The sequence below is a fragment of the Triticum aestivum genome, chromosome 4A (assembly GCF_018294505.1).
Source record: "Triticum aestivum cultivar Chinese Spring chromosome 4A, IWGSC CS RefSeq v2.1, whole genome shotgun sequence".
In the NCBI taxonomy this organism is placed as follows: Eukaryota; Viridiplantae; Streptophyta; class Magnoliopsida; order Poales; family Poaceae; genus Triticum; species Triticum aestivum.
The window spans coordinates 717960388-717981491 of record NC_057803.1 but is presented as its reverse complement, the minus strand read 5'-3'; the positions used below and the strand labels follow the sequence as shown (position 1 = coordinate 717981491).

At 45.2% G+C, this 21104-nt stretch overlaps 2 pseudogenes; one reads left to right on the top strand and one right to left on the bottom strand.

Annotated features, from left to right (window-relative positions):
- Positions 1–9955: 9955 nt before the first annotated feature.
- Positions 9956–12130, top strand: LOC123083371 (flavonoid O-methyltransferase-like protein Os11g0303600; annotated as a pseudogene).
- A 5039-nt stretch (positions 12131–17169) lies between these two features.
- LOC123083370 (disease resistance protein RPM1-like) lies at positions 17170–19977 on the bottom strand (annotated as a pseudogene).
- Positions 19978–21104: the final 1127 nt, after the last annotated feature.

Below are 21104 nucleotides of genomic sequence, written 5' to 3'. Positions count from 1 at the left end.
AGCTCGGATGTGCCCTCTCTCTTGGAGGGGCGGCGTCCCGATCCGGATCTGGAGTTCTGACTTCGTCGTGCTTCGCCTGGTGACCTCGCAGTGACACGGATGAGTTGCCGAGCGAAAGCTCTGTGCCGTGGCGCCAACGACGGCGACACCTGAGGGTGTCGCGTTCTTCTCTTCGTGTCAAAGTTTCGGGTGAAGACCTTTGTCCCGTGTGGACTCAGCAACGGCGACGCTCTGTGTCGTTTTCTCTCTTGGGGGCGTTGTCGTGGAGTTTAGGTGTGCTAGGTCATAGCGTGTAGTGTGTTTATTTCTCTCGGTGGTCTTTGTCGGTAGCGTAGTCGCGTGCGTCTTGCGTGTGCCGTTTATTTAGGATCGGCTTTGTAAGAGGGTTACCTCATCACCTTGTATCGTTCGACCGTGTACTTCTTCCGATGTTGCTTTTTTTATAAAGCAGGGCGAAACAAGGATGGGTTAAGTTTTTGCTCCGTTCAACTATTAGAGGCTTGGAGCCTGCCTGAATTGTACTTTAATTCATAGGGCATGATAGAAAGAAATAAGATAAAGTGTCTCACAATTTTGTTGAACCTTAAGCAATTTGCATAGATTTCCCGCAATCCCTTTGCCAGCAAATATTTGACCTTAACTTGATCATCAGTGGATCCTCGCACATAAGGAACATTATTAAATAGTATGTTGTGTTTATGTAAATTGTTGACCGCAAACTTCACAAGTAGGAGAATATACTACAAATACCACAAGTTTTTATTCACGCAATGTACATCATATTAATTTATCACATAAAGCTCAACATTCTGCAGGAGACTAAATTGGGTACATCAAATTTATTTAGAACAGGAAGCTCAACATTATGCAGGTGAATAAAATTCAGACAAAAAATCGACAAAGCATCAAAGATATTCAGCTTTTTGACTTAATCCTGACGGTGTCGTCTTGCTACGTGAAACATCTAGCAGAATAGCACCCAGCCAACCAAGAATCTGTGGTGGCCCGGTCCCCCTATGAACATCCATGGTTTAGTTTTGGACCATGCACACAATCTGAATATTGTTATCACCTCACAACCTATTTCTGAAACCCCTCTCTTATCCATATTACTTTCAATGATGGTACAAAGAAAGTAGAGAAGATACCACAGAAGCAACTATACAACAAAATAAAGAGATCCAAACAGGTACAGTTTGGTCATCCAATCAATTTCAGTTCAAACTTATACTTGAAATCAAACTTTGTCCATTACCATGGAGCAAATATTAGTATTAACTAATAGCATGTCGACAAATTACAATTTCTTACATCACATAATCCAACTTGCAGTACCAAGCAGTACCACCAAAATCGTTGCGACACTTGTACATCACATATCGATCTTCACATCCATGCCCTCAAGAGGATCAATCTGCATGGCTCATGACCATAGATCACGTTTCCCATCCTTCAGACTGTGAGTGAGGCCATGACTGACTGTGCGGTGTCACAGAACAGCTGGATGGGTAGCTGCTGTGGCAGCTGGTGGGGCGAGGATAAGCCGCCGGCGTGTTGCACGGCCGCTGTCGACAAGAGCTCGTTCAGTTCGTTGCCATGACTGACTGTGTGTGGCATGCCGAAGCAGCTAGACGCATCTAGTCCGCAACGGTACAGTGAGGAGCAGATGGTGCCCCACGGCCGCCACCAGCAACACATTGTGCAAAACATAGACTGGGAAGGAGTGGTCTGTTGTCAAAGAGAGTAATCTCTGATGCATGCTTGTCTGCACGCGTTCTTGTCTGCATATAGAGAATATCGTCATGAAGGGAAGAGCTTACTATCCTACAAGAAATAAACACAAAAGCTAATGATGAAGATCAGACAAATGGTAAAGAAGAAAATTCGCGTACATGTCACATGCAAATTTCGCCTGTTTATTCTGGAATGCATTCGATTCATCTACCCGATTTGCCTCAATGTCACCAGGCAAGTTGCTGAACCCAAACAAAAACATGCCTTTGTATAGCATCCTTTTGACAAGTGCTGGTATGAGACAAAGCACATTCTTCTTAGCCTCAACGACAAAGTTTTTGAGTTTATTCGACTTCTTTGTTGCAATCACATATTCAGGGAATTAATCTTTCCGTTCCAATAAGCCTGAACTTGGTACCTACAAAATATACATTACAAATAAATTTTGAAGTGTGGCCTGTATGGTGGCACTCACAAAGACAGTGAAGTTTGTCAAGCCTAGCCAACATTTGAATCAGAAAGCTTTTGGAAGTCAGATGTCGCGCATAGACAACAAAGGGAAAATACATCAACGGTGTTGTAAGGCAACCTACCTACCAATACAATGCGAGAAGAGGTACCCTGTAAAAACACCTAAGTTCATCTCAAGTGCCTTCTTAGTAAATGAAAACTTGTTGGTCATCCACAATCTGTTGAAATTAGCAAATGACATACAATTTTCTTACCAAGCAGAAACACAAGGATGCTTCTTACCAAACAGAAACACAAGGAGGCTGCTTACTTTTTTCTACTTACTTAACGTTAATATGAGCATGACGCGCCCAGAGGAACTGCATGCCAGAAAAATTACCTTTCATAATCACCTAGTAGCTTGTTAATCTAACTTGAAAGGAGTATGTACAGTCAATGCCAAAACGTGAATGTGAATGTCCATCCTATTTGGATCAAGAACAAGGTGATGTCAAGTCACTACATCAAGATGAACAACCACCAGTTTTGCAACAAGTGGGAATAAAACAAAACAGGGCCATATCGCACTGCCTCCATTCTTGTGGACGAAGATCAAGGCAGATCTGCTGCCACAGGGACACATCCGGCGGTGACGGACAAGCGGGTGGAGCCCTTTGACATGTTGCCGCACCCCTACGCCCCGTCTACAACAAGAAGGCCCCCGCTAGTGCCTCTTGCAACACAATGGCATGCCGCTCGCCGGCCCTGCCAAGAGAACATGCGGGTGCCGCAATACAGGCTACCGTGAGCATCAGCCATTGGAGAGGGGAACGTGGGCGTGTGGCAGTACATGCTACAGGGAGAAGATGGGGTGGAGCGAGGGTAGGGAGATAGCAATACCTGGGTCGTCGTTTGCCCGTACCGTCGATGCGCCGCTCTTGTTCGTCTCCCTCCCCGCGTGGATCTCCTCCTGGACTCGGCGAAGAAGAGATGAGATGCGATCATGCCAACGAGCTCCTCCTGAACTCGATGAATAAGAGATGAGATGCCAATGAGCGGATCCACCACTCCAATCTAGGACAGTTGCAGTTTGTTGCCGCTCGTGGGCGGGAGGAGGTCGGCGGGGGCGATTCCTATTTGGAGAGGCAAGGGATCAAGAGTGAGGGATTTGGGGAAGGGGAGTGGGAGGTGGACGTGCGTACGTGGGTTGTTTTACGGCAATGCTACACGTACAAACGATTTACAGGCTTTTACAGGATGGTTAAACTTGATTGGTCAATAAGTGAGCGGGGCGGCCCACCCCCTGAAAATCAGGGGGGAGAGGTTTGTGATTGGTTGTTAGATGGAAGAAGCGTGTAAAAGCGTGTAAGTCTTTGTATGTCTAGCATTTTTGGTTGTTTTATTTTCTTTTTGTTTTTTCTCTTTCGTGCGGGAACGGGAAGAGGTGGAGGAGGCCCGATTTTTCAGGCGCGAGGAGAACCACATGTAGGCGATTAGGGAGGTCCAACCATCACGACGTCCGATTCTGCTTTAATAGTAGAGATATATAGCTCGGCTCTTTCATTGCATGTATTTATAATTAATTATCCTCAATATATTATGCAGATTGAAGATCGTCGAGTGCAAAAAAAATGAAATCTATGATATTGGGTTCATTAACACAAATATCATAGATGTATTTCTGGTTGAAAAGAACGTCGAAGAGGCTGAGGACAACTTGCTACAATCGTTAATCAAAAATCAAAACAAAGATACCATACTCTTTTCTTACAACGGCCCGTGAGTGTTACTGTCGTGTGCATATTCGGTTTCTCTTATTACTCGAGTGAGGTTAATGTAACTGATGAGTTATGCATACGTGTGCAGGTACCACTATATTCTTCTGGAGATTAAGCTTGAGCGTGGACTAGTAACCGTCTTGGACTCCAGACGGAAAGATCCCAGCACCTATGCGGACATGACTGAAATGCTCAGCAAGTAAGTTCAATCGATCATTATCGCACCATATCGGCAATTTTTTGTTCATTTCCTGATATCTCAAGTAATAATAATTATTTTCTTTGTCTTGCAGGGTTTGGAAACAGTTCACCGCACAAGCTCCGGGACTGCCGAAGGAGCTGCAATATGTATACCCGAAAGTAAGTACTACTGGCGCGCATCTCCCGTTGATTCTATAGCTATACTTTAAATTTCATCAATGTCATTTATATAATGCTTCATTATCAGTTTGATTGGCCTCTATTTCTCGTAAAGTGCTTGTGGCAGGAGGAAGGGAATGATTTCTGTGGATACTACGTGTGCGAGTTCATCCACAACGCGGCTTTGAAAAACAAGCGGGGCTACTCTAGAAGACAATATGAAGTGCGTAAGCAATAATATTCACAATTTCATTTTATTACACCATCATTTCTGTTGAGTTTCATTCATATATATGTATTAATTAACCCCCTTCTTCAAATTAATTAGACGTGGCAGATGCGGGATGAACTCCTACCACCAGATCGCATGAAAGCAATTCAAGAGGAGTTGGCGGGATTCTTTCTTGAACACGTCATCAGTAAAGCCGGAGAATACCATGTGGAACTTCATTTCAAATGCTAGTGGTTTGTAATTAAGAGATCTTATACATGTATGTAGCCAGTAAGAAACTTGTTGTTCGACCAATCTCTCGGAGAAGGAGAGGTCGATCGATCTTCTCTCGGTATGCATGACGAACTTCTGTACTGAATTCTCTCGATCACTTATGTATATATACTACGTAGCGTCGACTAAGCACGGACATAAGAGAGGACACTTCTCTCTATTAATTAGCTAGCTAACACAATATACGAAATACCTAAATTAAACCCCCAACCCTCCTCCTTTCAAAAAAAAAAACCCAGCCACTGGAATGCAGACGCGTGGATTCCTTTTGGTCCCGGTTGGAGCCACCAACCGGGACCAATGACCCCCTGACTGGGCTCGGCGCACAGGGCCACGTGGAGGCTCATTGGTCCCGGTTCGCGTTTGAACCGGGACTAATGGGTGGAGGCATTAGTAACGACCCATTAGTCCCGGTTCATGAACCGGGACTAACGGCCCTTACGAACCGGGTCTAATGGATGGTTTTCTACTAGTGTATAACTGCAACTACTACGAAAATTAGCAAGCGCGGACGAGCTCGCACGCTCTCGGAATCGCTAGGCGCTCGTTTCCTTCATGATATGGGCTGTATTGTCGGCCATATAGGTTTTCTAACATCCTTATTTTATATATGGATGATGGTGGACCCACGTGCATAGCCGACGGCCGAGTTTGCGGCTGAAATCACTATTCTGAACTTTTCAGTAATCTTTGCCACAAAGTGAACTCGATATGAAAGTATTTCACGATCTGACCCTTTTAGCAACGCAACAGCCCGTGGCGTTTCTTCTACATATAAAAACGCCGAAGCAGCTCGCGTTTCAAACCCACATATGAACGCCAAGCTAGCTAGCGCTTCCGACCCACATGAAAACGCCAAGCACGTTGGCGTTGCCGCCTAGGCCGAAACGCCATGATACTTGACGTTTGTAGTCGATAGTTTGCATGCAGCCCGTGGCGTTGCCACAACACGTTCGGAGATGGACTAGAAGGAGGCGGCGGTCGCCAGGAAGTCCGCAGGTAGGAGCAGCGCAAGGTAGCCGGCGAGCAACGCCGTCAGTGCGACGCCGGCGGTCGCCGTCGAGGAGGCGGTGCCGGCGCTGGCGGCCTGCTGCGCACGGGAGTTGGCCGTGGACGCCGTGTTGTCCTTGGCTGCGAGGAAAGCGAAACCGGTGCTTGTTAGTACATCAGAGATCAGACAGAGTGACAGACAGCAAAACTACAGAGGGACATCAGTGTTGCAGGAGCAATGAGTAACCGGCTTGATTAATTTCCAGACACACGTACATTACGGCAAGGGAAAAAGTCTGTGAAAAGCGCCATTGATGGCAACAAGCACATGGGCTATGGTTCAACCATCTTTCGCCAGTTATGCTCGATGTATCATACGTAGTTTTCACTGTGCTAATGAATCAACAGGAGGAGAAGAGTGGAGCTAAGGAAACGGAAGGCTCAGTCACCTGGAGCTGCAGCGGTGCCCTTGTCGCCACCGGGGCTCAAGATGGCGGCGTCCTTGGAGTTCGGAGGGAGATGCAGCATCTCTGCAAAACACAAAGTTGAGTACAGCCATTAGCCAACAGTCAGTGCTTCAGTTCATCTTAGTACAAAATGAAGAAACGAAGCGGGCTCCCACAATAGATCGACAGCCTAACTGTATAGGTTGGTGCCTACAGTGTGCCAAGTACTTTGGGACGGCGGCGGGAGTTTATGCTACAAACGCCAATGATCATGGCGTTTCGGCCTGGGCGGAAACGCCAACGTGCTTGGCGTTTCCATGTGGGTCGGAAGCGCTAGCTAGCTTGGCGTTCGTATGTGGGTTTGAAACGCGAGCTACTTCAGCGTTTTTATATGGAGAAGAAATGCCACGGGCTGTGGCGTTGCTAAAAGGGTCAGATTGTGAAATATTTTCATGTCAAGTTTATTTTGTGACAAAGATTGTTGAAAAGGTCAGAATAGTGATTTCGTCCCGAGTTTGCTGGATGCAGCGACGACGTCCGTCACATATATCAGACTTCTCATCAGACTAATAGGCTTGCCATGCGATTGAGACACACACATACACCGGTATACTTATTCCTGTGTGCAGAGCTAGCTAATTACTTCGTCCATGCAGCTAGATTGACTGTCCACAACTTTTCTAATACTCACCTGGAAAATTTCAGAATTATTTTTGCTATTTCCATACAAGAGCACACATTCATATTTTTTGTAGTGTTCACATGGCAATTTATGAAAAACAATTCTCTATAACGCAAGGCAATTCTTGAACCACCCCTACTATTTTTACACCATGGCAAAAAAAAAGACTTTGCTGGCAAAACTAAATAGTGGACCAAGGCAACTCCAAAAATTTCTGTTATGCTTTTCAAGTGATGACAAATTCACTTCCCTATGTTTTCTAAAATGATGGCAATTAATAACATGGAAAAATTCCTAGATTTTGTACAAATAAATTTGACATGCTAAGTTTCAGAAACAAGAATTTACGGTGGTAGCCACGAATAAAAATGCAAAGGTCGATGCAATAAACCTGCCATGGTCAAATACAATAAATTCCCCATAAGTATATTTATTGAAACGTAGTATAAAATTTAAACTGCCCATGGCAAAAACATCAGAAAGTTTGTCATGCCTAGTTTATAGCTAAAAAGCAAGTATTTTTTTCCATTTAATGAGCATAGATCTAATACATATTAAGGTGCCATGGCAGAAACATCTTTAAAAAGTTTAACATGACATTTATATATATATATATATATATATATATATATATATATGTGTGTGTGTGTGTGTGTGTGTGTGTGTGTGTGTGTGTGTGTGTGTGTGTGTGTGTGTGTGTGTGTGTGTGTGTGTGTGTGTGTGTGTGTATTACAAAACTTAAGGTGGCGTGGCGAAAAATATCTTAATTTTTGCCTTGGCAACTACATAGATATAGAACAACTACTTAAGACGCCATGTCAAAAACACATTAAGTTTGCCATGGATATTATATGGTTGTAGTACAAAACTTAAACTGAACATGAAAAAAAAGGTTGCCATGTATATATTATAGCTAAAAATCAAGTAAAATTCCATGTCATGTACATAGTTGAAGGCAAATAAAACATCATAATTTGTCAAAGCCAAAAAAAATACAACATGGAAAAAATGGCAATTATGTGTAAAAATTACCATGACACTACTTGCCATGATGTTGAAAAGAAAAACAAAGCATGGCAATTGTGTATATAATTTGTCAGGATGCGTACGCAAAGTGTGCCATCATGCTCTTAAAAACAGTGCACATCGTGGCGAATTTAAAGAATATTGTTCTTTTGAGAAAGAAGGCGAATTTAGGAAAAAAAATCATGGGTGCATGACAATTTTTGCTAGGAATTTTGTTCTCTAGAAACACGGCAAATTTAGGAATTTGCCATGCTACGGAAGAGAATTTTTTGACATGTTCAATAACTGCGAAGTTATTTACAAAACAAATGCCATTATAAAAACAATAAAAAGATAATTTGACATTGTATCTACAATAAAAATGCCATGATAAATACTTTTTTTATTTGCTTTTGCCATGGTACAATTCAAACAAGAATACCTGTAATATTTTTTAAGAATACCTGTATTTGCCATGTGAACATGGTGATATATATTAAGTGGGCATGTATGTAAACTATTTGTTTCAACAATTGCCATGATTTAGAGAACACAATTTGTTTCTAGAATTGCCATTAGACAACTATAAATTTGTTTCAAGAACTGCCATGATTTAGAAAATAGAATTTGTAAATTGTCGTGTGACAATTATAATTTTTCTAAAAATTTGGCATGTGCTTGGAAACATAATGTTCTGACTTTGCCATGTGACCAATAGAAATTTCATTCAAACTTGGTATGTTATACAGAAAAAAAAATTGCTCCCGAATCCCATGAACCAATACAAAACATTTTCAGAAAATTACACAGATACAGATCGATTGCGTACATGCTGCTAGTACTACGCTTCATATGCCATTTTCCAGGTTCTTCATCCGCGCGCCGAGGTTGTCCCGGAGGAGGCGCTCGAACCCCAGCAGCAACTACTTGGCTGGCTGAGGCGAGGCGTCGGTCATCCACTGCTCCTCCTACCGCTTCCGCCTCTGCGCGGGTGAGGCCATCTCGCGGGCCGGCGGCGTGGCGTCCAGCAAGTGCGCAAGCAAGCGGGACGTGGGCGGCGATGTGCCCGTGCGTGCGTCTCCTTGGTGTGTATGTGCTATGTGTGTGGTGCTGACTGCTGAGGGTGGGAGATGAGTGAAGGAGAGAGTGTTGAGCTATTTCGCTCACGTCGATGTGCGTTTCCACCATTTTGTGCCGATGGATCGTTTTCTAGGATTACCGTCAGTCCGTCACAGCGCAAAAATGCTAGACATACAAAGACTTACACGCTTTTACACGCTCCTTCCATCTAACAACCAATCACAAATCTTTCCCCCCTTGATTTTCAGGAGGGTGGGCCGCCCCGCTCACCTATTGATCAATCAAGGTTAATCATCCTGTAAAAGCCTGTAAATCGTTTGTATGTATAGCATTGCCGCTCACGGCGCCGTTCCACCCCGTTGTCAGGTCATATGCGTACACACACCGTACACGAACTGTCCCACCTGTCATCTTCGGTCGTATTTTCATCAGCACTAAATGCAACCTCCCACGCCTCGCCGTACCATTGGTCCACCAAGCGGGAGCGCGCGAGCTCGTCCGCTATATCGCCACACTCCAACTACGAAAATTAGCAAGATGCAGGGACCATTAATCTATCAAAGGTTGCCAGCTAAGTCATACGAATCGGTTAGCAATCACATCTGTCGTCATGAGTGTCTGGATGACGACCTAGTACCAAACTTTGTGGGGCTGCATATTTATTGTTTACAACTATATATGCAAACTATTAAATGGGCTATAGAAGCCAACAATTGACTATTATTCGTGTTAGCTTTTACGATACTAGTAGCTTGTTCTTCAGCGGACAAGCGGAATGTAAAGTCCTCCCCTATACCATGCTCTGCCTTATCATCTCCTCGTGTTCCACGAGAAAAAACAGGATAGCCAACAAATGCTATATGTATAGGTCAGTCCTCCCCTATATAATTAGCACAAGTGCACGAGCACAACACAGCACCGAGGGAGGAGAGAGAGAGAGAGAGACAGAGAGAGAGAGAGAGAGAGAGAGAGAGAGAGAGAGAGAGAGAGGGACGATCATGGCAGCTCAGACCGACAAGATGGCCGTCCCCACCGACGCTGAGCTGCTCCAGGCGCAGGCCGACCTGTGGCGCCACACCTTGTGCTACCTCACGCCCATGGCGCTCCGGTGCGCCGTCGAGCTAGGCATCCCCACGGCCATCCATGGCCTCGGCGGTGCCGCGTCGCCCCACGACCTGATCGCCGCGCTGTCACTGCCCCCGTCCAAGCTGTCGTTCCTCGGCCGCCTGCTGTATCAGCTGGCCACGGCGGGCGTCTTCGACACCACCGACGCGGGGACGACGTACCGCCTCAACCCGATATCGTACCTCCTGGTGGACGGCGTCCACATCGACGGCGATGCCTGCCAGACAGCCATCGTGCGTGTGGCCTCCTCGCGGTACTACGTGGAGGCGGCATTTGGGCTGGCGGACTGGTTCAGGAAGGACTTTGACGGGCCGGTGCCTTCGCCGTTCGAGGACTTGCACGGCGCGACCATCTTCGACGACAGCATGGCGCTCCTGGACCCGGAGATGGATAAACTGGTCCACGAGGCCAAGGCTTCCCATAACCATATGGGGATCGGTCTTGTGCTACGACAGTGCCGTGACCTATTTCAGGGACTGGAGTCTCTGACTGACTTGTGCGGTGGTGATGGGACGACGGCGAGGGCCATCGTCAAGGCCTATCCGCACATCAAGTGCACTGTGCTGGACCTGCCAAAGGTCATCGACAAAGCTCCGGCTGAAGGAGTGGTTAAGTATGTTGCTGGTGACATCTTCCATGTCGTCCCGCCTGCTCAAGCTGTGTTGCTCAAGGTATTTATGAATCTGCCATCTTCCACCTCGTCCCACATGCTCATATATTAGGGTTTTCTTAAGTTACACATTTTAAAGTTTGACCAAATTTACAAAAGATATATTGAAATTCATAATACCAAATCAGTATTATTAGATCTATCATCTACTACCGCTATAGCGTCGCTAATAGCACGCTATAGCATATTGAGAATTGCCTCGCTAAATATATCAGTGTACAATGTCTCGCTAATAGCACGCTATAGCGCGATATAGCACGCTAATAGCATATTTTGAGGTCGCCGCTATTTTGCTGTAGCGCGCTATTTTTTTCATTAACTACATTTGTAAACTAATAGAAGACGTTTTTGATCATCACAATAGTGATCTAAAACGCCTTATACTACATTTTGTAGAAGTAGTAGTATATTTTCATTTTGTACTTATTTGGTATTGTAAACATTGATATATTTTATATGAATTTTATTAAACTATTTACAAAGTTTGACTCAAAGGCAAATCTAATTAATATGTGAAGTAAACAAAGAAACAGAGGGAGTACTAGTTAACTTAGTCGAGTTTGAGTCAGATTAGGACTTATGTAGCCAGTCGTGAGTGAACGAACGTTCTCCATGTAGTCATGCATGTAGCACGATCCAGTATATGTCCCTGGGTTTGGTTTCTAGTCACACGCTCGCGAGATTGTGATGGGGTGCATGATATCAAGGCAACGTGGAATCTTGCAACGACCATTGCACGATAAAACCGACATATCATTGTGGTCTCCAATGTTTAGTGTTTTATGCGTGTGTTCGTGATCCATAGGTGAAACCCAATAGAGAGCACCGACTAAAAATGATTAGTTGTTCTGTTTGAAGTAACACTTTTATTCAAGTTATATTTTCTTGCTAGTTTTGATTAAACTTACAGAAGTTTATCCGTGCATGGTAGTCTGTTCTGCACTTGTGGAGCGGTGCATCAAGATCTTGGCACAATGCAAGAAGGCCATTCCTCCCCGAGGCGCAGGAGGAAAAGTCATTGTGATAGATATTATGCTTAGCTCGGCTTCAGGGCTGATGCTGGAAACCCATCACCTGGTGGATATGTTGAAGCTGGTGATGAAGAGAGGTCGGCAGCGGGATGAAAAGGACTGGAGCGACATCTTCATGAAAGCAGGATTCAGCGAATATAAGATTTTCAAGAAAGTTGGAGCTCGAGCTGTCATTGAGGTCTACCCGTAAGGTTGTGCTCCCAAATGCTATAATATATGTTGTGAACTGTTGTGTGCTCCAAGTATATATAAATAATTGTGTGCCTTACAATTTTCTGAAGGGAGGTCTCGCGGGTCATAAAATAGGAACACTGTTATGTTTTGTTACATTATGGTACTCGTGCAACTTTCTTTTAGAAAAGTATTATATATGCACTCACAGTGCTTTTCATACGATACCATGTACAATAGCCTACCATAAAATTATGTTGGAAATATGCCCTAGAGGCAATAATATTGTATTATTTATTTTCACATTTATAATTAAGAGTTGATATTATATGCTATATCTGCTCTGATCCTGTAATATGAGATTCAATAAAAATCTCATAAGCATGTGTGGAATGATAAACGGTAAGATCTGATTCCTAGTCTCGCCCTAGAACTATCTCAAGTTTTGTATGTTGACCATGTCATCCGGATCTTGGGATATTTTTAAGTGTAACGATAGTCCCAAACAACATTGAGAGTATGACATTAGAAGAACGGCCATATTGAGTTGTTCCAACTTGTTTGTTATACTTCGAGATACTATCGTATCGTCACAAATCTATTGATAGAACACAGACAGTTAACGTATGCTTTAGTTTCTTAGACCATGAGAGGATCGTAGCCACTTCTTACTGGATGATTAACTTTGGGGATGCTCAAATGCCATATATTAACGGTGATCATCAGGACAACTTACAGGTTTGTCGGAAAGTTTGACAAGGGGTTGGATAGCTCAAGAGTGGGATTTGCTCCTCCGACGATGAAGAGATATTCTTAGGGTCTCTCAGTGCGATGGCATGCATCATCATCTGGCCAAACACAGGTGACTGGGTCATAGGGATGCCAGAACATGTCAACTAGAAAGACGAACAAAATTGGTAGTGAGCAGACTAGTATCGTGAGCATGAGATTGACTCAAGAGGATACTCATACATCTCACCCTGGATTTTGTAAAGTATCGCGAAGCAAAGGGATAGCTTATGATAAACAAAGGTTTACTCGAATATCATTCGTTTATTCACGGGGATGAATATGGATGTCCACGGTTTCGCTATTGATCATTGAGCGAAAGGGAGTGTCGGTCATATCTATATTTTAACGAACCTGCAGGGCCTCACGCTTAAGGAATAACGACCTGTTGACTGTTATTGGAGCGAGAGTTATGAGAAAATATTATTAAAATAGTTTTGGGAATAAAAACTGGAAGTGATTCGAGGTAACCGGAAGAGTTTCAGGGAATACCTGGTAACACCGGGAAATGATATATTGGCAGAAATTGTTTCCAGGGCCTAATATAAATAATAGAGGACTTATATAATGATCTAGGAGTCCCTAGAATTTATCTAGGGTCAATGGGCTAAAAAAATATCAATTGGCATATTCGTGGAGAGCTAATGGGCCTAGAAGGCCCATGTAGGGATGGCGCACCCTTTAAGCTTATTGGACAAGTTATGGGGGCGCATGGGAGTTGGAGGAGGACTCCACACTGGACACAACCCAAGGGAGGGTTTTCCTCCTCCAATTCAACCTAGCCCCTCAGCTACCACATACGAAATTGTTTCCAAGGCCTAATATAAATAATAGAGGACTTATATAATGATCTAGGAGTCCCTGGAATTTATCTAGGGTCAATGGGCTAAAAAAATATCAATTGGCATATTCGTGGAGAGCTAATGGGCCTAGAAGGCCCATGTAGGGGTGGCGCACCCTTTAAGCTTATTGGACAAGTTATGGGGGCGCATGGGAGTTGGAGGAGGACTCCTCCACACTGGACACAACCCAAGGGAGGGTTTTCCTCCTCCAATTCAGCCTAGCCCCTCCCTCCACCTCTCTCTCTCTCTCTCTCTCTCTCTCTCTCTCTCTATATATATATATATATATATATATATAGGGTGGGTAAATTATGATAACACCCTCTAGAGTCTTATTCTGCACACCAAACATCTTATTCTGCTAATTCTGCTAATACCTAGTAGCACCTAACACCGGAACAACAAAAAACGCCACCGCCCAACCCACCCCCTCTGTCTTCCCTCACCCACCCACTCCCGACCAGTCAACCGTTCCCACCACCCGTACACTCCTCCGCTCCGGCGACATTACCGGCGCCGCCGCAAGGGCCTCTCCCTGCCCCGCCCCGAAACCTCCTTCCTCCGGTGCCCCCGCTCGCACCGTCCCCACCCCACCACCAATAGCCACCTGCCCGGCAGCCGATGGCCATCGGGCCTCCCCTGCCCCGCTTGCCCTCCCGCCCGCCGCCGCCGCGGCCCGCCCCAACCTACTACCTTCGGCGCCTAGCAACCACTGGATCCGGCGGGATCCATCTCCGCCGCCCGCACGGGTCCCAGCCACCCCCAGATCCCCGCCGCTCCTACCTCTACCTCCCCCTCATGGCCGCCTTCCACCTCACCGCCCCGCCCCGGCCGCCTTCCACCTTGCCGACCCCCGGCGACCCACTGCCTCGTTGCGGTGAGCCACCACCCGATCCCCTCCACCTTCCTCCCGCGGACAGCACCCCACCGCCGCCGCACCCAACCCAGCTTCTTTCTCCATCCACTGGACCAGCATCGCTACCTACCAGCGCCACCCCGGCATGCACCACCTCCGCCCGTCGTCGTCCCATCAAGCGCCGCCGCCGGAGACCTTTGGATCACGGCAGCCGCATCCCCAGCCTCCCGCGACCCCAGCTGCCGGATCTGCCTCCACCTTCTCCCCTCCTCTATATGATTGCCATGAAGGAGAGCCCCGCCTCGAAGAGGAAGTAGCGTGGCCTGCGGGCCGCGACGGAAGCGAGCAGCACGTGCTCAGTCTCTCTTCCTCTTCTTCAACGGCATTCTCCTCTAGGCCGCCCTACGCCCTTGTTCTCTTCCTCTTCTTCAACCGCCGAGGTCGGGTGATGACTCCGATGGCGCCAGATGGGGTGCAGTTCCCCTGGGATCTCCAAGTGGTTCAGTTGCCGCAGGGTTGCAGTGCGGTTCCTCACGAGAGGCATGCGGCGTCCCGAGCTGTCCTGATGCACACGGGCATGCAGTGGAGCACCTCCTGTTCTGCGATGCGTGGCTAAGATTGAGACTTCCATGCTCCCCGATGGAAGAGCACCTGCGGGCAAGCCCAGCAAGCCATCGCTGCAGCCGGCGACTGCGAGTATGCACATGGGCATGCAATTCTGCCCACGAAGAAGTGCAGCTCGACCAGCGGGGACCTGCAGTTCTGCCCATGCCGTCGAAGGATTCTAACTCTGCACACGGGCATGCAGTACTGCCCGTGGGGAAGTGCAGCTTGACCAACAGGGCCCTGCAGTTCTGCCCACAGCGTCGAAAGCTTCTAACTCTACAATTGGGAGTGCAGTACTGCCGGTGGGGTAATGCAGCTCGAACGAAGAACAGGGTCAACGCTGGAGGTCAGAAAGTTGGAGGTAGTTTAGGTGAAGCCCTCCGGAGATAGTTTCACCATCAGTGTCACCACGCTGTCGTGCTGCCAGAACTCATCCACTACCTCGCCATCTTGCTGGATCAAGAAGGCGGAGGACGTCACCGAGCTGAACGTGTGCTGAACACGGAGGTGCCGTACGTTCGGTACTTGATCGGTTGGAGCGCGAAGAAATTCGACTATATCAACCGTGTTACTAAACGCTTCCGCTTACGGTCTATGAGGATACGCAGACAGACTCTCCCCTTCGTTGCTATGCATCTCCATGGATAGATCTTGCGTGTGCATAGAATTTTTTTTGTTTTCCATGCAACGTTTCCCAACAATTTAAACAGGTTTTGTTGCTTGTCTCTAGGTGAGGTAGGACTAAACTTTGATGGTGGCCTTATCATTATCGAGAGCCACCCTCGGGTAACTATTGCTCCACTGAGAGCTCCTCTCAGTAAAGATGTGGATCATAAATTTTTTTTAAAAAAATGCCGGCATCCATTTTTAGAATACGACAGCCACTATGAATCTTCTCTACCCGGAACAGGAAGATTCATAGTGACTGTACGGACACTTACTAATGAAGACCGAAGCTTAATGCGGTTGGAGTATTGAACTATTTAAAAATGCCTTTTTGCTAGTCGGCAGGCGAGGTGGGACTAAATCTTTGCCAAGAGCCACTCTCGGCAAAGAGTATCAACCGTCACCGTGCCGTTAGTCGCAGCCGAATGTGCCACGTGGCAAAACGTTGCCGTGTGTGACCAGATGGCCCTCGGCAAATAGTGCCTTTGCCGAGTATAGCCTGTTTGCCGAGCAATACTATCGGCATTATCATGTGTTTGCCAATTTATTCACTTTGCCGAGTGTGGCTCTTGGTGTTCTATACATTTTCGAGTGCCCGTGTTTTAGCTCTCGGTGAAGACTCCAACACCCGGCGTATACGAAAATTCTAGTAGTGAGCCAGGCATCAACCATAATGATAATAAAAATGAATACCTGAGCAATAGTTGTGAATCACAAACCAAGTCTTCTATGAACAGCCACCCACAACTCAAATAGGTTCAACAACAAGCACACGCGCAAAATAGCAGTGCACAGTTGAAACAACTACAAGTAACATGAAATAATTAAGTCTGAACACGGAAACACAACTCGTTTTCGATCTCTTAATAAGCCACAATAATACTTCCTCCGTCCCAAAATAAGTGTCTCAAGTTTAATACAACTTTATACGAAAGTTAGTATAAAGTTAAGAAACTTATTTTTGGGACAGAGGGAGTAGAAGAGAATATCACACTTGACAAGAAAAAGCACATGATGACACCAACAATAGTAGCAGTAGCATCACCGTAGTGGAGGTGGAACAAGCAGCAAATGGCGCCTTAAGAAAGCAGAGGAGTCCCAGACACTATGCGCAATCGGATCTGTCCTTTTCCTTGATCTGCAATAATGAACATCATAGCGAAGCCTCTTCATTCCTTCATCTACATAACCAACATCATGTCACATCAGCATGTTGTAGTAATAAGATAATAAGAGACGAGTGAGGAAGCTAGTACAGTACTTCCTCCGTCCCATAATATAAGAACGTTTTTTATACTAGTGTAGTGTCAAAAGCATTCTTATATTATGGGACGGAGGGAGTAGCTATTGCTTACAAACGTGCACATTTCTGATAGGTCATTCTCAGAGAGAATGCTGCCACTGTGTCCCTTGAATTGCAGAACATTGGCGCAACAACAGCAAGAAATCACTTGTGATTTCGTGGAAGCCGAGACGCTGGAGGGGCATGAGGAACTCAATGCCAGGTGGGACCTCCATCATGCTGTTGAGGTTGATTAAGAATAATCTTTCCAGGTTTGCCATGGCACCTCGTTGTATCTCTAGCTGCTTCAGATTAGGCAGGTCTCCCAACTGAGGAGTCTTCAGCTTGGGAAACCACCTCGTGAGAAATGCTAGATGCTCTCCGTTGTATGCTCTGGTGAAATGTATTTGCGTCAAATTAGACAGCCGAGAAAGCGATGGCAAAGGGTCTTCCCTCAGTTGTGACCAAGATAGAGACAGTCTATACAAGTTCTGCCCCCCAACAGGTTGGAAGAGAAGAGACTCATTCAACGCCCCTTCCGCCAGTCGCCCTCTCAAAACTAGCTTTCGCAGGTTTGGCAGGACATTCAACAAGAGAACCTCATTCTCATCACTGGCGCTCACAGAAAGGTTGGACAAATACCGCATTTGAACTAGAGAGTCCCTAATGCGCCCACAGTAGATTCCCTTCACATTCCACAACCTCAAGCTTCTTAGTTGCCTCAGCTCACCTAAATGTCTAATAGATCCGTCATGTGCTTCCAATGCTCGGAGCGTCTGCAGGTTTGTCGGATTTCCAAGACCACTGGCAATATGCACACCACTGGAACACTTAAATGCTCTCCAATTTGGATCAATTTTTTTCTCAACAAATAAGTGCCTAAGCTTCTTCAATTTCACAATCCCACTAGGCACCTCATGTATGTCAGATCTAGCAAGGTCCAGTGTCAACAAATTTGAAAGCTTGTCAACAGACATTGGAAGCATCTTCACTTTTGAATTACGTAGACCCAAATGGCAGAGATTGAAAAGATCTCCAATAGCAACTGGGATCTTCTCAATGGGTAGACCACTTAATTCTAACACTGTCATATATCTTGACTTCTTACATAGCAGAGGTAGTATAGTGAACGTTGGTACGCTATTGTCCACTGTAATGACAGTTCTAAATCGGTGCATACCAGATAATCTCTGATAAATATCCTTCGTTACTTTATGCAGTACCAGTCGACGTACATCCATCTCAAGTGATTTCCCACATTTATCCTCATATGTAACACCAAAGCAGTCCTTCTGGCATAGATGAACTGCCAATTCACGTAAGATATCATGCATTCTGAATTCTTTTATCCTGCCAAATGAGTTTCTCTCAACAAGTTGTATCATGTTTCTATCAATCAATTCCTTCAGATAGCCTTCGGCGACTTCTTCTAGAGTGCTTTCACCCCTCTCCTCGATGAACCCCTCTGCTATCCATAACCGTACGAGCCTTTTCCGTTTGAAAAGATAGTCTTCTCGAAATAAGCTGCAATACAGGAAACAACTTTTCAAGTGTGTTGGAAGATAGATGAAGCTCAAATGCAAAACATTCCTTATCTGACCTAGCCTTGAATTATTAATTAACTCCCAGCTCAGTTGGTCATTTATCCTTCTCCATTCATCTATAGTTTTCTCACGCACACGCAAGAGGCTACCAACTGACACAATAACCAGAGGCAAGCCTTTGCACTTGTTAACTATTTCCTTGGACAATGGCTTCAACTCGGCTGGACATTCATGAATTGTATCTCTTGCAGGATAGGCTTTCTTATAAAAGAGATCCCAAGCCAGTTCTTCTGGTAAAGCTTCTAGTGTTAAGATATGTCCTCGGGAGGCAAGTGCAGCAACATCACCTTCCCTTGTTGTGATTATCAATCTACTACCCTTGTCTTAAATAAGCGCCCTAGACAAGTCATCAAATGCTTCTGGAGTCCAAACATCATCCAATATGATCAGATACCTCTGTTGCTCCAAAAATCTCTTCAGTGTCACTTCAAGGCATGCGATGTCCATGGCCGCAGTGTTAGATACGACATTGACTTTATCTCTAAAAAGTTCCTTGATTATATTCCTCAGGACATCTTCTCTGGAATAAGTTTGTGAGATGGAGACCCATGCATGACACTGGAATTTATCTCTCTCCTTCCTGTAGACATTTGCAGCTAGAGATGTTTTACCAAGCCCTCCCATTCCAAGCAAGGCTATGATAGAGCATTCCAAATCATCACATGCCACCCACTGCTCTAGTTTTTCTCTGTTTTTATCCACCCCCACTAGATCTTCTTCGTCAAGGGAACGTGAAATATTTGCTAGATCTTGTGATCTCTTGACCATGTATTTTGAGCTGCTAGTATCCCGGTTGTTTATCATGGGAACCCATCTTTTTTTTTGTCTCTGACAGGTGTGCAAGGTCTTTCTCTATTTCCTTCACCTTGAAAGCTATTTGGTTCAAAGAAAGCAGAGATCTTGGTTTTCTGAACCCTTTCTTCAGGTAAAAGCAACACCTTGTATCCTGTTGCCGGCCAACTAGATACAAGTACTCATCCACCATGTCCTCCATCACATGTGCTACTTTCCTTACCTCCTCCAACCAGCCCTCATATACTTGATCATCACAGTTTCGAATGTCCATTTGATAAAGAACATCATGCATTACACGAAGCTCTCTCGCAGCACGACCCATGTTGCCCTGTAACTCCTTTAGTTGCATGCGGTACTTCGCAAACTGAGTGCTGGCCTGGTCTGCCGCTCCATTTGCCAAGGCATTTCCGATCTTTTTAATGGCTAGAAGAATCACGATCTCTGCCATTACTTCCAGAAATTGCTAGTGTATCACTGTTGGGTGGTGGCCTAGTTGTGTATTTTCCTCGATATCATCAGAATGACACTGCAAATGAAGTGATGTACTATTAATTAAACTGTCAATGCATTCTCCTAGTAGCACGCACTTGCTGAAAACACTTTAAAACTCTCCACTCGCAGCAGAAAAGCAAAATTTGCAAAACCTTTCAAAGTACTCCTACTAAACTCTTTCATACTATTAATCTTTGTAACTCTAGCGCACATAATAAACAAAATAGTCCTTACTGGAGGCAGGTCCATGAGAATTTTAAAATGCTTGGGACTGTGCTATAGTCAAGCAAGAACGAGTGGCATTTGACCAATAACTGACCAAGCATGATCCACTTTCTTATTGGGACATCTATTGTATCGGATGTTGCAATTTTAATCAAGTAAAAGAGAGAGGGCTCCAATCTGAATACCTGCCAACTCGCAAATGTAACAGTTCCTGGAAACTTAGCTCCTTGGGAGAAATCAAAATATCAAAACCATGATTTAAACGACCAAAATTAAAGGAGACGTCATGTTCACTTCAGTAGATCCACACAACAAGAATACTGAATCTAGGAGGCTAGAAATTCCAAATTCCCATCATGTACTAAGTATGTCGCCAGTAAAAAGCATTATCTATAACTACGCTATTCCAGATTATTTGTGAATCAAAGAGAGACAATGAATGGCTACTAAAACCTGAGCATAATTGATAGCTCACCAGACCGTGGTACCGTCGCATTAAGAAGCTCATCCTTCGAAGAATCTTTTTATTGTGCTATCCTGTTGTTGATAACAAGTAGCTCGATTTGATCTTCAACTTGAGGTGTCTGCCTTGTTCCTTTTACCCAATAAAACCAGAGAACAACCACCTACATGGCTTGTAATGGCAAGGAAAACTGCTCACTTCTGCATGAAACTAGCTAGGATGTTGATAGGAGAACTAGGAACAAAACACAATCAAGGGGAACACACCTTGCTTGTAATCGATGTAGAGCCAGCCAGATTTGGACATGTGGTGACCTCCTTGTGTCCTTCAGAATATGAAACCATGAGAACAGTGTCATGGTTTTGTGAGAGTGGGTGCATGCCAGTCTTGTTGTTGAAGCCATTGCGAACCAGCCAGAGAACCTGCAAGTCAAGTCCCTGCTAGTCTTCCTGTGGTT